Genomic DNA, 12,841 nt, shown 5'->3' with positions numbered 1-12,841 from the left:
ACTTAAATGAGATTATACCAGGAATGTGATCTTATATATAGATTTGAAAGAATTATAACAACAATAATAATAATTTTGTATGCTCCTTTTTCAAGAAATTTCTTTTTATTGAAATAATAATTATATATTTATGGAGAATGGCATAATATTTTGATGTATGTATACAAAGTATAATGTTCAAATAAGGGTAATCAACCTTTTTATCTCCTTAAACATTTATCATGTGTTAGACATGGGAAAATTAAAACTTCTGTTTTTTAGACCTCTATAAAATATGTAATAAATTGCTGTGAACTATAATCATTTAACAGTAGATGCAGTAATAGTAGTGCAGTGTAGAGTATTAGAACGTTTCCCTCCTGTGTAACTATATTTTGGTATCCATTCTTCAACCTCCCTCTCTTTCCCCTCTGCCCACCTCCAACCTCTAGTAACCATTATTCTACTCTCTGTTTTTATGAAATCAACGTTTTTAAAGCTTTTATATGGGTGAGAACCATGGTATTTGTGTAATGGAATATTATTTAGCAATTAATGAATGAAAAAGAATAATATCCTGTCATTTGCAGCAAGATAGATGGAACTGGAGGATATTATATTAAATTAAATACTACGTATTTCTTTTTAGTTAAATTTAAATGACTATGATGACCCATTTCTCTATTTTCTTTATATATTTAACTTCCCCCACATAGCTTGCTTTTATGAAAAATGTAATGAGCATTATTGTGCATAACAATTTTCCTGTGTTTTAATTTTTTTCTCCTATAATAAATTCCTAGACATAATTCTGCTATTGAGGAAAGACTACCTCCATGACATGATTGTCTGAAGTGTGGAATTTTACTCTATTCTTTTTTTGGAGGGGGATACTGGGTATGAACCCAGGGCCTTGTGCATTCTAGGCAAGCATCCTACCATTGAGCTACATCTCCAGCCCTTCTCTGTTATTCTAGGGTATAAATCCACTTGATAATTTGATGTTCATGTAATTTCTGGGCATTTCATAGTTCAATTATTAGTTAAACTTTAGTATTTCTCTTAATCTTGTCTTTAAACACCAGCTTTTGATCCTAGTGACAAGATGATCCATTAACTCATAAATGGTATAAGTAGTATATATAATAGATAACAACTTTTATAAAGTACATAAAATACATCAAGCAGAGTGCTTAAAAGTATATGTGGATGATTGAATTCAATATTTTTCAAGCTTTCATAATCAGAAGAAGCCCTGGGACTTTAAAAAATATAAACAAGAGTCTCAGTCCAGGAAGGTATGTAATGACTCTGGGTTTTAGTTAATTCTATAAAACAGGCAAAAGTACTTGCCTTGCCCAACTTACAGGATTGTTGGGTGATTGTAAGGTGCTGGGAGCCATTAGCCAAGTAGGTATGACAATTTCCTTGCCAGCGTACCCCATGTTGCAGTGACATTGAATGTAGGTGACCTTGCTCAAGGACCAAGGCGGATTAGGGCGTTCCCGGTTTAGGTTCCAGGTTTAAGGTTTAAGATTATTCCTGCTGGGAATAGGGCGTATCCTGCTGCCTGAGTTCCCCTTGAGTTCTCACGGGATTTAGACAGTATATTTTGGAGATAGAAGCCCAGTGGAGGTGATTTTGGGCAGAGAACGTGGATTTGGGCAGAGAACGTGGATTTCCCCAGAACGTGATTGTAGACGGCTGGTGTGAGTTTGGGAATAAAGAGTTGCTGTTTGAATCTACAAGCTGTGTGGTGGCTCGTGATTGTGTGCCCAGCCAGACATTGGCAGTAAGGAGATAAAATATTTACTCTATATTAATAAAAGTTATAAAATATATGCAAAGAAAGTTATTATTATTAATTTTATTGGTGATATGTAATATATCTTTCTATACATTTTACAGTATTGAAAGTCTTTGGTAGTTTAAACCAATGTAATTAAACCTAGATCTGAGAAGATTATAATTTCACATTTCTATACTTTTGAAACATTATTAAATCTTGTATGGAAAAGAAAAATATAATTCTTAATTCTATCATCATTGTTCCTGATCAGGAAAATCAGGTTGATGAATATATGAAGAATCATGTGATTGGAAACTCCATATAAGAGTTATTTGATAGCATTTAAAGCTTATTGTGACCTTTGAGATAATAGGAAAGTTACTATTCAGTTATTTTTATATTTTCTTTAAAAAAGTATTTAAGTTACTGTTAGGAATTTCTTAAAATTTGCATTATCCTTGAATGAAAAATTCAAGCCATCCGTGAACCTTTGTAAAGAATTTCTTTGTGGTTTTGCTTAGGTTGATCCTTCTGATTGGGGCATTATCTTCTCTGGCCTACCTGATAAACTTCTTTTTACTATTTAAGATTAAAAGGTGCTTCAGGGGCTGGGGTCGTAGCTCAGTGGTAGAGCCTTGCCTAGCACATGTGAGGCACTGGGTTGGATCCTCAGTACCACATAAAGAATAAATAAATAAAGGTTAAAAAAAGACATTTCTTAAAAAACAACAACAACATCAACAAAAACAAATGTGCTTCAGGAAGCCTCCCATGACCTCCATAGAAAGATAATTGCTTAAAAAAAAAGAAAGATAATTGCTTCCTTTTCTGTGTTCCTATAGTACTTCGTTAATACCTCTATTAAAGTACTTATCATATTACTATAATCATTTGTCTCCTCATGGTCTCCTTTACTAGCATGTGTGCTCTGGAATAAAGGGACTACATTCTAGTTTTCTTTGACTATTTAAAAAAGAGAAAACATTCATTATATGTTTTTTGAGTAAATGTATTACTATCTTATACCTAATTGATCTTGTCAACCCTTGAATTTACTAACTTCTGTGGGACAACTGAAGGCAGTGTTGCCTGGTGCCAGGAGAGTGTAAGAGGGTCTTACCTCTGGGGCCAAGGGTAGTAGAGCAGTTTTTTTAAAATGTAGAGTCCATAATTATTTTGGATAGGAACAGAAGCTAGAATGGTAGTTTTCAAACCTGACTGCAAAGTGGATTCACCTAGGAAGCCTTGAAAACTACCCATGCCTAGTCCCATCTCAAAGCACTTAAATCAGAGTCCTGGGCATAAGACTTAGGCATTGCTAGATATTTAAATTTTCCCAGATGATTCTAATGTGCAGCCTGTGTTGAACACTGTTGAGCTAGAAATTGAGGAACTAAAATAGGGTCCATGCTGAAACAAACCAGGACAACAAATGAGGAAGAACTGAAAAATTAAGAACCTAAACTCAGGAATGAAATCAGAGTTGATATAAATACATGAAACAGGTAGGGTCTAGAACATTCCACAGGTAATAGAGAGCACATGTAATAAAAGACTGAGTTATGTCAAGTTCAGTAAAAATACGTAGAGAAGAATCAGAAGTCAGATATGCAGAGATCAAAGATGGTCAGAGGGAAATTTCCAATTGTTACAATCAGTTGTCATGAACCATGGTTTTGGTCCACCCAGCTTGACAAATTTGTGGAGTCCTACTTCTGGGACCAAAGAACTCCAAAACAAATTAAATTTCTTATAAAATCAAGGGTTTTCTATGTCCATATAGTCATTCTTTATCATATCATTTTCCTCATCAGCATTGGACAGTTTTGAAAATAAACTTAGGAAAAAATAATTACCCACAAATTTTCTCCTTTGTCCCTACTGTGTGTGTGTGTGTGTGTGTGTGTGTGTATGCACCTGCATGCATGCACATACATGCACAACAATTACATCAGGCCAAATTTGTGAAAGAATACTTAGAAACAAAGATACAATGGCTGTAATAAAACATGTTGCAAATTTAATCAGATCAACAATGCAGTTAAATCTTAAGAGTCCAAAAATTAAATAAAAGATTTTACTATGTGTGCCAATCTTTGTTATATTCAACATTTCTCTTGGCAGGTTTGTTACTGAATTTCACATATATTTGGGTGAAATCTTATTGAGTGATGGTCAAGGAGACATATCTAGAGTGTTTATCTTTACATTAATTTCACAACAAAAATTATTAGGACATACATTATTGAATCAAAATATCCCTCTTAATGTCAAGCCTTTTGGGGTTGAATTCAAAATATAAGATCCCTGATGGAAGACTGCCGCAGTCTGGCTGGGCACAAAATCACGAGCCACTCAAGCAGGAACAAAGTTTATTTTTTGAAACTGCCGCCGGGAAGATTTTTTCCACCCACGCGGCGTCCTCCCGGACCGCAGAGAGAGCTCCTCCCCCGGAACTCCCTCCTACTGTACTTCCCCAACCAATGGGAACTCTCCAGGAGTCCCGTAGCCGGCCTAGGTGAACAGCAGGAGTCCAATATCCATATGAATGCAAATCTTAACATAATCATATCATCTCAATGGCTAGCTGGCGTCACCTTTCCACCAAAAATGCCATGCATCATATACTTGGCTCTTAGCAGAAGACTATTTCCTTTAATAGTCAACTACTTATTTGCCATGTTTGTTTAGTTTTTACCATAGTCTCTTGAATGTGGACAATAAATATTTAACAAAGTATTACAAGGATTAAAAAGTCATTTGTTTTGAGAATAAGGAAGTCACTGGTGATATAGCAGTAAGTAGTTTCAATAGCATTTGGGGTCTTAACCAGATTATAAAGTGCTAAAAGAAACAGATTTTTGTTGTCTCACACATTTAGAAGTAAGGGAAGATGCAAAATTGGGTGGTAGCTGGAGAAAGAAATAGTGTCAAAGTAAATTTTTGTTTTGGAATATTTATAAATTTGAATGAAAAAATTTGGAGAAAATTGTAGATTAAAGGTAAATATCAATAGAGACTGACGATTAACCACAGGGACTGCTAATTGTGCCTCAATATCAACTCTTTCTTGTTTCAGAAATGGAAATCTCAAATTTTGTCTGAGCTCATGCAAAGATATATTGCCCAATCCCCTTTGCAGCTAGATATGGCTATAACACCAAGCTATTATCTCTGGGATGTAAGCAGAAATGATATATGCACTCATAGAAAGTGTACTCAAAAGGAAGAAATATACCCTTTTCCCTCCCTTTTTCTCCTTCCTGTTGGCTGGAATGTGGACCTAATGGGTAGAGCTCTACTTCATAGTCTATGAGATAGACTTTGAGATTGAAGCACTAAGTTTGGAATCAAAGAACAACAAGATATAAGGAATTTGGGACCTGATGATTATGGGGCCAATATACAAGTCCTAGGATACTTATGATTACCTTGAAATATTCTATGTTGTTCAAACCACTATTTGTTTAGGTGTTTTTATATCCTGCAGCTGAATGTAATTCTCACTAATCAGTTGATCATTGACACATGGACTGAAGGTGTCAGGGGTTTTATTTGGTCAGTAGGAAGGATAGAATGGAGGGAACAAAGAATGGCTGGGAATCTGGAATGATTTTGAGGTTGAAATATTTCATGTTAGATTGCCTCAATATTTCAGTAAAAAGGGAAGATGTCATCTGAAGGTAGAGATAATATTAGGAATTAGAGAAGAGAATTTTAAAAAATCTTTTGATTAGTGCTAATTCAAAATGTGGTCCCCTGGACTAGTATCATCAACATTACCTGGGAATTCTTTTTAGAAATTCAGAATTCCCACATCTATTCAATCAAAATCCCTGGAAGTGTAGGGTCATAAAATGTATTTTAACAAGATGTGCCAAAGATTTTTATTACATTAACCTTTGAAGCACACTGATAGAGGAGCATTCATTAGTAACATACAATATGCATCTTTTGAGATGTATATAATATCATCGAAGTTCTTCTTTGAAGATGATAATGTTGATAATGAACACCTATCCAAATTGTAGGTTGGGGAAAATTCTCATGGGTTACAGGATTTCTCTATGACCAGATTAACTGTGCATAACAGTTTAATTCTCGACTCCAAAATAATATAGCAAAACAAATGGAGTGGGAATTGTTTCCCAAATTACTTTAACTCTTTGTCTTATCTGGGCTAACCTTAGATGATGGCTCTATTGAAGGTATAGGTCCTGGATTGTTTGCATTGTTTCAAGGTATTTGTGTCTGGACACTCAAGTGTACATAAGCAACATATGAAGCCAAATTGTTAAACTATAATTTCAAACAATTTTCTATCCTCTTCTTTTTGGTTGGTTGTGGTAGAATGCTGGAAAGTTAGGATCAAACATTGACTTTCCTTTCCTGACATAATCTTATTTATAGCTAGGATTAAAGATTAATGGTCAAGGGGCTGGGGTTGTAGCTCTGTGGTAGAATGCTTGCCTAGCACTTGTGAGGCACTGGGTTTGATCCTCAGTACCACATAAAAATAAATAAATAAAATAAAGATATTATGTCCATCTACAACTAAAAATATTTTTTAAAAAGATTAATTGTCCAGAGTACTAATCTTGTGCCTATTTTGATTTTTTATTTCTCTGTAATTGAATATTTTGTATTGGGCTGTAATCAACATTGCAAAGAGTTTGTTAAAATTGTAAGTTCAAAAATTACAATTGTTCATATTTATTTGCAAAGAGTTTTAAAATGTCATGGGGCCTGAAAAATATGTATAGATTTATTCACATTTATTCCCTCCTGTAATATTTAAAAACAAGATAATGTGAAGTTTCTACTGCATTAGCTTATATAAACTATCCAAATGCTTTACATTTCCAACTACTAAAAAGCACATAAAACTAAATTATACCAAGATGACTCCGTGTTTGAAAAAAGTAAAAAGAAATGTGAAAGTAAACTTACATCTCTAAACTCTTAAAAGTTCCATTTGTCTTTGGCACGGGACCCAGGTGAAAAGTCAGCTATTTGATCTGAATCAGTTCACTCATCTCATTTTGCCATAAACAGTGTATGGGGGCATGTCAAATCTGAATTAATATGGCAAAGGGAACAGAAAGATAAGGAAGAAGAATTATTTTGTTTATGTGAAACTATTCTTGTCACAAGACAGAAAAAAAGGAAAGGAAGTCTGACATATGGGTAATATCTATTTATTTGTGATCATAATCAGCTTTCTTTTTCTGAGTTTCTATGGATATAGGCCTTAAGTTGTTGTAGAATTACTGTGATACTCATTAAGATACCATTTACTTTTATTAGTATTTTAAATCAATCCTTTGCTAATTTAAGTAAAGGTCCTTAGTAGCCAAAATGTGCTTAAATTGAAATCTATACATCATGGAAAATATATAATGACTTAAATAAAGATTGCAAATGTGATACTAATGGCCTCTGCAGACCCAGGAAGTATTGTTCCTCAGCAGGGACTCATTTGTGACATGATCATTGATCATTGAGTCATACAAAAAAATAGTTTAAATAGGGTGGAGTGGGGTCAGCAGTGTATCAGTCTCCTATAAATCTTTCTTCCAATGCTGCTTTTCTTTCCAGTGGCTTGCCTAATGATGCTGGTGAAACATTTCACATGTTGCCTTATAGAAGAAATATTTTCAATAAAATAATGTGGCTTTAATTACATGTTAAACTTATTTCTCTAAATACTGGCTGGAATCATGTATTCAAAGAACTTATATTAACTATAACAAGAATGGGAACCAAGTACAATATAATAATATATGCTAAACTGGATGTTTTACTTTCAAATATGTATTTGGAAAATGTTTGACCCTATAATTGTTTAGTGCCCTTTGCATCTAATTTCTAATCACTCTATAGTTCTGCTACTAAAAAACTCATCCTCACTCTGTATTTAATTGCCTATGATTTTGTCTATTCTCTTCCATCCGAATGCAAACTACATGAGGATAAGGGCACTGTCATTCATGTTTACAGTGGTATTCTCTGCAGCTGTTATGGGGCCTTAAATAGAGTAATCACTTAATACTTTTGAACCAATAAATGAGATAGCAATGACAATTCTTTTTGAGTGAAGAATATTTTCCACCTAGAGTTGATATCCAAAGTATAGAACACAGAGTGGCATAAGCAGGAACCTGAAGTGATTTTCAACCCTGGATGCATCTTAAAATCACCTGAGAAGCTTTTCAAAATATTTTGAAACAAACAAACAACAGACCTATATTTTCCCAGATTAACTGATTTTGAACCTTTAGACTGATTCTAATTTGGTGAGGTCTGACAACTTCTGTTGTGCACATGAATCACATGGTATTTTGTCAAAATGCAGGTTCTGATTCAGTAGGTTTGGGTTAGAGCCTGAGGTTCTGCATTTTTTGAAAGTACCTCAGTAATGCTTTATGTTACTGGTTCATGAACCATATGATATTCAAAAAAGAGAGGATTTAAACTCTCTATTGACCTTCAGGGTCAAGTGATATATTTAGGGTCAGAAAGATAAGCTGGAAAAATGCTCATTTGGTATGTTTTAGGCACTGAACTAAGATTACATGCATTTTCTCATGTCTAAGAAGAGCAAGTGTGGGATGCTACTTAAAGTGAGGCAGAGTGTTATAGGGATAGAAAATATAGCATTGACCTGAGGAGGTTTTTGAGTTTCTCAAATATCACATTTTCTATATCTTTTGTATTCCCAGTCTGACTCAGCATATGACTCTGTTGCTTAATGAAAATATGTATTTGGTATCTATCCTAAGCATTTGAGGGAAAATTGGAAAAGAATGAATATTTGGATATTCTCTAATATTGGGATTTGGCAAGCATAAACACAGCCAGAGGCCCAGCATCTGTTCGTCTGATTTAGGGCCTCAGTAAGCATTTCCTGTGAGATTAGAACTTATTTGCTCAAACAGAGACATCTATTCTCAAATAAAATTTATTATGGAGGAAAAAGAACAGACAATAAGCAGGAACTATCTCTTTTCTCTGGACTTGATTGGTTATTACTTGCTTGGAATAATGCTTAATTCAGGACAATAGAATCATAAGTGGTATTTTGGAATCACACTTTTCTCCATGTGTAAAACTCTACAGCATGGCACCCACAATAAGGAGAATGGAACATAAAACTTCAAGGCACTTAATAAAATCAGGTTTTCACACATTATCTCTCCTGCTCTCATAGTCTCTCATCAGCCTACCATCTGTGTCTTTGTTATCTTTCCTTTGTTTTTCTGCACAAAGTCACATACTGGATCACTCATGTTCTTCTGCATGTGGTTTGAGTCTATATATGAATCCATCTGTAGGATAAATTTCAATCCCAAGTGGAACTGCTGGGCCACAGAATATACGCAAATTGTAGGTAGATTAATTCTCGTGCCCCTTTTGTCCAGGTAATCTGACAAATTCAGTTTTATTTCTAAATGTGTAGCTCCTCAAATTCTCATGAATAGCATTCCTCATATATGGCTTTACTTCCTTTTCTTATACTTTTAAAAAATTATATATTCAAACGTGTATATACTTTCATTATACATAGTTTCATATGTACTGTTACTTAACTGTATAATAGTGGTCATATGCATGCTGTTTGTTATGCAATTCTTTTGTCTGTACTCCTTTAACTCCCTTCTGCTGCTTCCATTCCCCCCATGAATGCCTCCTTTAAGCATTCCCCTTAATAAAATCATTAAATTTTTAAACATAGAGATTCAGACTTAAGTTATACATAACAATTTAATGCTATGGCCAAACTTCAGGTTTGATAGATTTTTCAGTAAAGCAAATATCATACCTGTAGACTTTCTATATACGTCTGGTCCAAACTGATTTCCCCAGTTTATGAAAACTTATTGTACTTATAGCCTAAAACAGAGATTCTCCCACATATATCACATATGACTGATGAATCTACCTATAAGACAAAGTATTATGATGAAATAAAAATAAATAAATAAATAAATAAAATAAAGATATTATGTCCATGGATACAGGATTATGAACAATTTCCAATGAGCTAATAATAACTTTCTGTAGTCAAGTGTGCTTCTTAAATTACAAAGAATAAGTGATATTACCAAAGCAATTATATTAAAATTGCTCTTATTTAAGATAATTTTCAAATATCAATATTTTTAGTAGTACTAGATGATTCAACACACTTCATAACTGGTCACAACACACAATTCAGAACTATTGATCTGAACCAAAAAAAGTTAGTAGTATATATTCTCTATTTTTGTTTCTCAACAAAATTGTAAGGCTATTAAAGGTAGCAGTTGTAGCTTATATATATATATATATATATATATATATATATCTTGTATTTTAGGCATATAAAGAGATAGGTAGATAGAAGACAGATAAATACAGAGTATTCCCAACAACATATATGATGAAATACCCAGTACTTTTGTAGAGTTGGAACATATAGTTTTAGCCAGAAGTGACTAGAGAAGAAAGGAATTAGTATTTTTATGGCCACAAAATATTATTCTTGCAAAGAAAAGAGTCTGATATTGATTTTTTAGTACTTCCATGTTACTGTTTCAAGACTGGAAAATACTAAGGACCTGGATATTTATTCATGTATTTAATTCATATTTATTATGTACCTACTATGTGCTAGTTACAGTTGCATAGGCACCGTGAGTAAGATATAGGTTCTTTCACTGATGATTTTGCCTTCTATTGTAATTGTGGGGGATAGTGTAAAGCAGTCAATTGCGTTATGCTGTGTGCTATGTTAGGATAAGGATAGAGTGATGTAGAAACATGACAGGGGAATTAATCCCTGACTTGATCAGGGTAGTTAAGGAAAGCTTTTGGAGGGAGGTGACATTTAAGTTGGGATCTAAAATGTGAGTAGGATTGGTGGAGAGGAGGTCCAGACAAAATAATAGCACATGCAGAGGTCTAGCTATACTGCATTTAAGAAAACGACACTTTCTTTTTTCTTTTTTTTGAGAGAGAGAGAGAGAGAGAGAGAGAACTTTTTAATATTTATTTTTCAGTTTTCGTAGGACACAACATCTTTATTTTATTTTTATGTGGTGCTGAGGATTGAACCCAGTGCCCCGTGCATGCCAGGTGAGAGCGCTACCACTTGAGCCACATCCCCAGCCCAAGAAAATGATACTTTTAAGGAACCAAAAAAGGTCAGCAGAGCTGAAATACCGGGTATTATGTCAGGAGTGACCAGAGAGGTTAATCATAACGGGTCTTATCTGTCAAGCTAAGAAATTTGAGAATAATGTATACAAGTGTCAGGGATTTATTTATGGATGTGACATGATTATATTTACATTTTAATAAAGTATTAACTCTGGCTGCTAGGGTTGAATTAACTGAAAGAAAGCAGGTTTAGAAGAAGGAAAATTAGTCAAGAGGTCAGTAATTCAGATGATGATGATTCAGATGAGATTTGATTTTTTAGTCTTTTCTAGTTTTCATGTCTTCAATGTAGGCCAGATCTTTTTGTTCCCTCAAAATCAGCTGTCCATACCTTCTCATCTAGTCTATTACTCTTCAGCTGGCAGTCTTAATTCCATGATTTTTAAAATAAGTGGAGGTTCATTGTTCACTCTGTGTTTTCTATTAAGCTTCTTCCAGAATCTGGCACATTTCCTTTTTACGCATGATTTAGCACATTCCCTCTTTCCTTGCATCAAGAGTCTTTATTACATCTGTGTCATAAAATGTTTTATAGGGTGGGTTCTTTCAAAAGTAAACTGTGAGATAGAGATAAGTGTTCATGATATTTATTTGGCAGTACTCTCACGATCAGCAACTGTTCAAGGGAAGACAGGGAAGGAAAAAATGGTAAAGAAGGCAAGGAAAACAGGAGTGGAAAGAGAGAGTTGAGTAGAACAGTCTCAAGGGAGGCTCAGCCAACTCTATAGTGAGCTCTGAAACTGGAACTTCCCTTTAGAGTTGTTCAGCATTGTGGTGAGCAGTCAGGATTTTATACTTCAGTCTTGAGTAGTCCTTGATTGTAGACTGTCCCTGTGAAGTGGTTATGGAACTTGTAAAAGATAGCCCTGTCCAACTAATGGCAATTTTTGGAGGGGCTTGGCAGCTGAGGGCAGTTAGTCAGAAGTGTTCCAGGAAAATGGAGGGAATGAGCCCTGCAGTCCTTAAGGAGTATATGGGCAATGCTTCCTAACATCCATTGTCTATTGTTCTTGGAATAATCATCCTATGAGATGTTAATTGGTATTTAAAATTGACATCTATGGTAAAATAAGTTTATCAAAGACTACGATAAATAGATTTCTTTACTGGAATAATTTTTAGAAGTTTAAATATGCTGGTTTGCATGATGAATCTCTATAGAAGGTAGCAACCACAATTGACCAGAGAACACATTTTTGAGACATACCCATTAAGCATAGTGCCACTGAACATCACTTTGAGAAATTCTGTTCTAGAGGGAAAGGAGACAGAATAATTTTTATGGTCAGAGGGGCCCAAAGATCTAGTAGCTTAGATTTTTGTCTCAACCAGTTAAACATGACAAATCACTCAACTTGGGTCAACTATTAGCAAGGTCTATTACCTATGATGAGATCGCTGTAGACTGTTAAAATCAATACTAAATCAGACAAGACTTATCTATTAATGAAAGTCTACCTGAGTATAAATACAAAATCTTTGTGTTGTTGTTGACTACATTTCTTCTAATTCTGATGAGACTATAGGGTAATTTTCTTGTTTTAGAAATTTATACTGTTGATAAAAATGCAAAATTGTTTTCAAGAAAAACCTATCACATAATGGTAGTGCTGTATGAAACAAGGAGGACTTGGAAAATATTCAGAATGAAGCAGAACTTTTTCAGCTCAACTCCATGTCACCGTTTGCATTTCTGTGATGATTGATTGAGTTGTTTAATCTATTTTCTCACTGCCCTCTTCTTGAAATAGTTATCACCTTGGGATATCTGCTTATCTAATTCCTATATAAATCAATTCAGATTAAATCAGAATCAGTCATAAGGCATTTTCAGAAAGAAAAAAGAAACTTTCCACTGAAATACACAACCTA

Source organism: Marmota marmota, unplaced genomic scaffold (assembly GCF_001458135.2).
Source record: "Marmota marmota marmota unplaced genomic scaffold, marMar, whole genome shotgun sequence".
In the NCBI taxonomy this organism is placed as follows: Eukaryota; Metazoa; Chordata; class Mammalia; order Rodentia; family Sciuridae; genus Marmota; species Marmota marmota.
The sequence above is the reverse complement of the archived record's forward strand: the minus strand, read 5'-3'. Positions refer to the sequence as shown.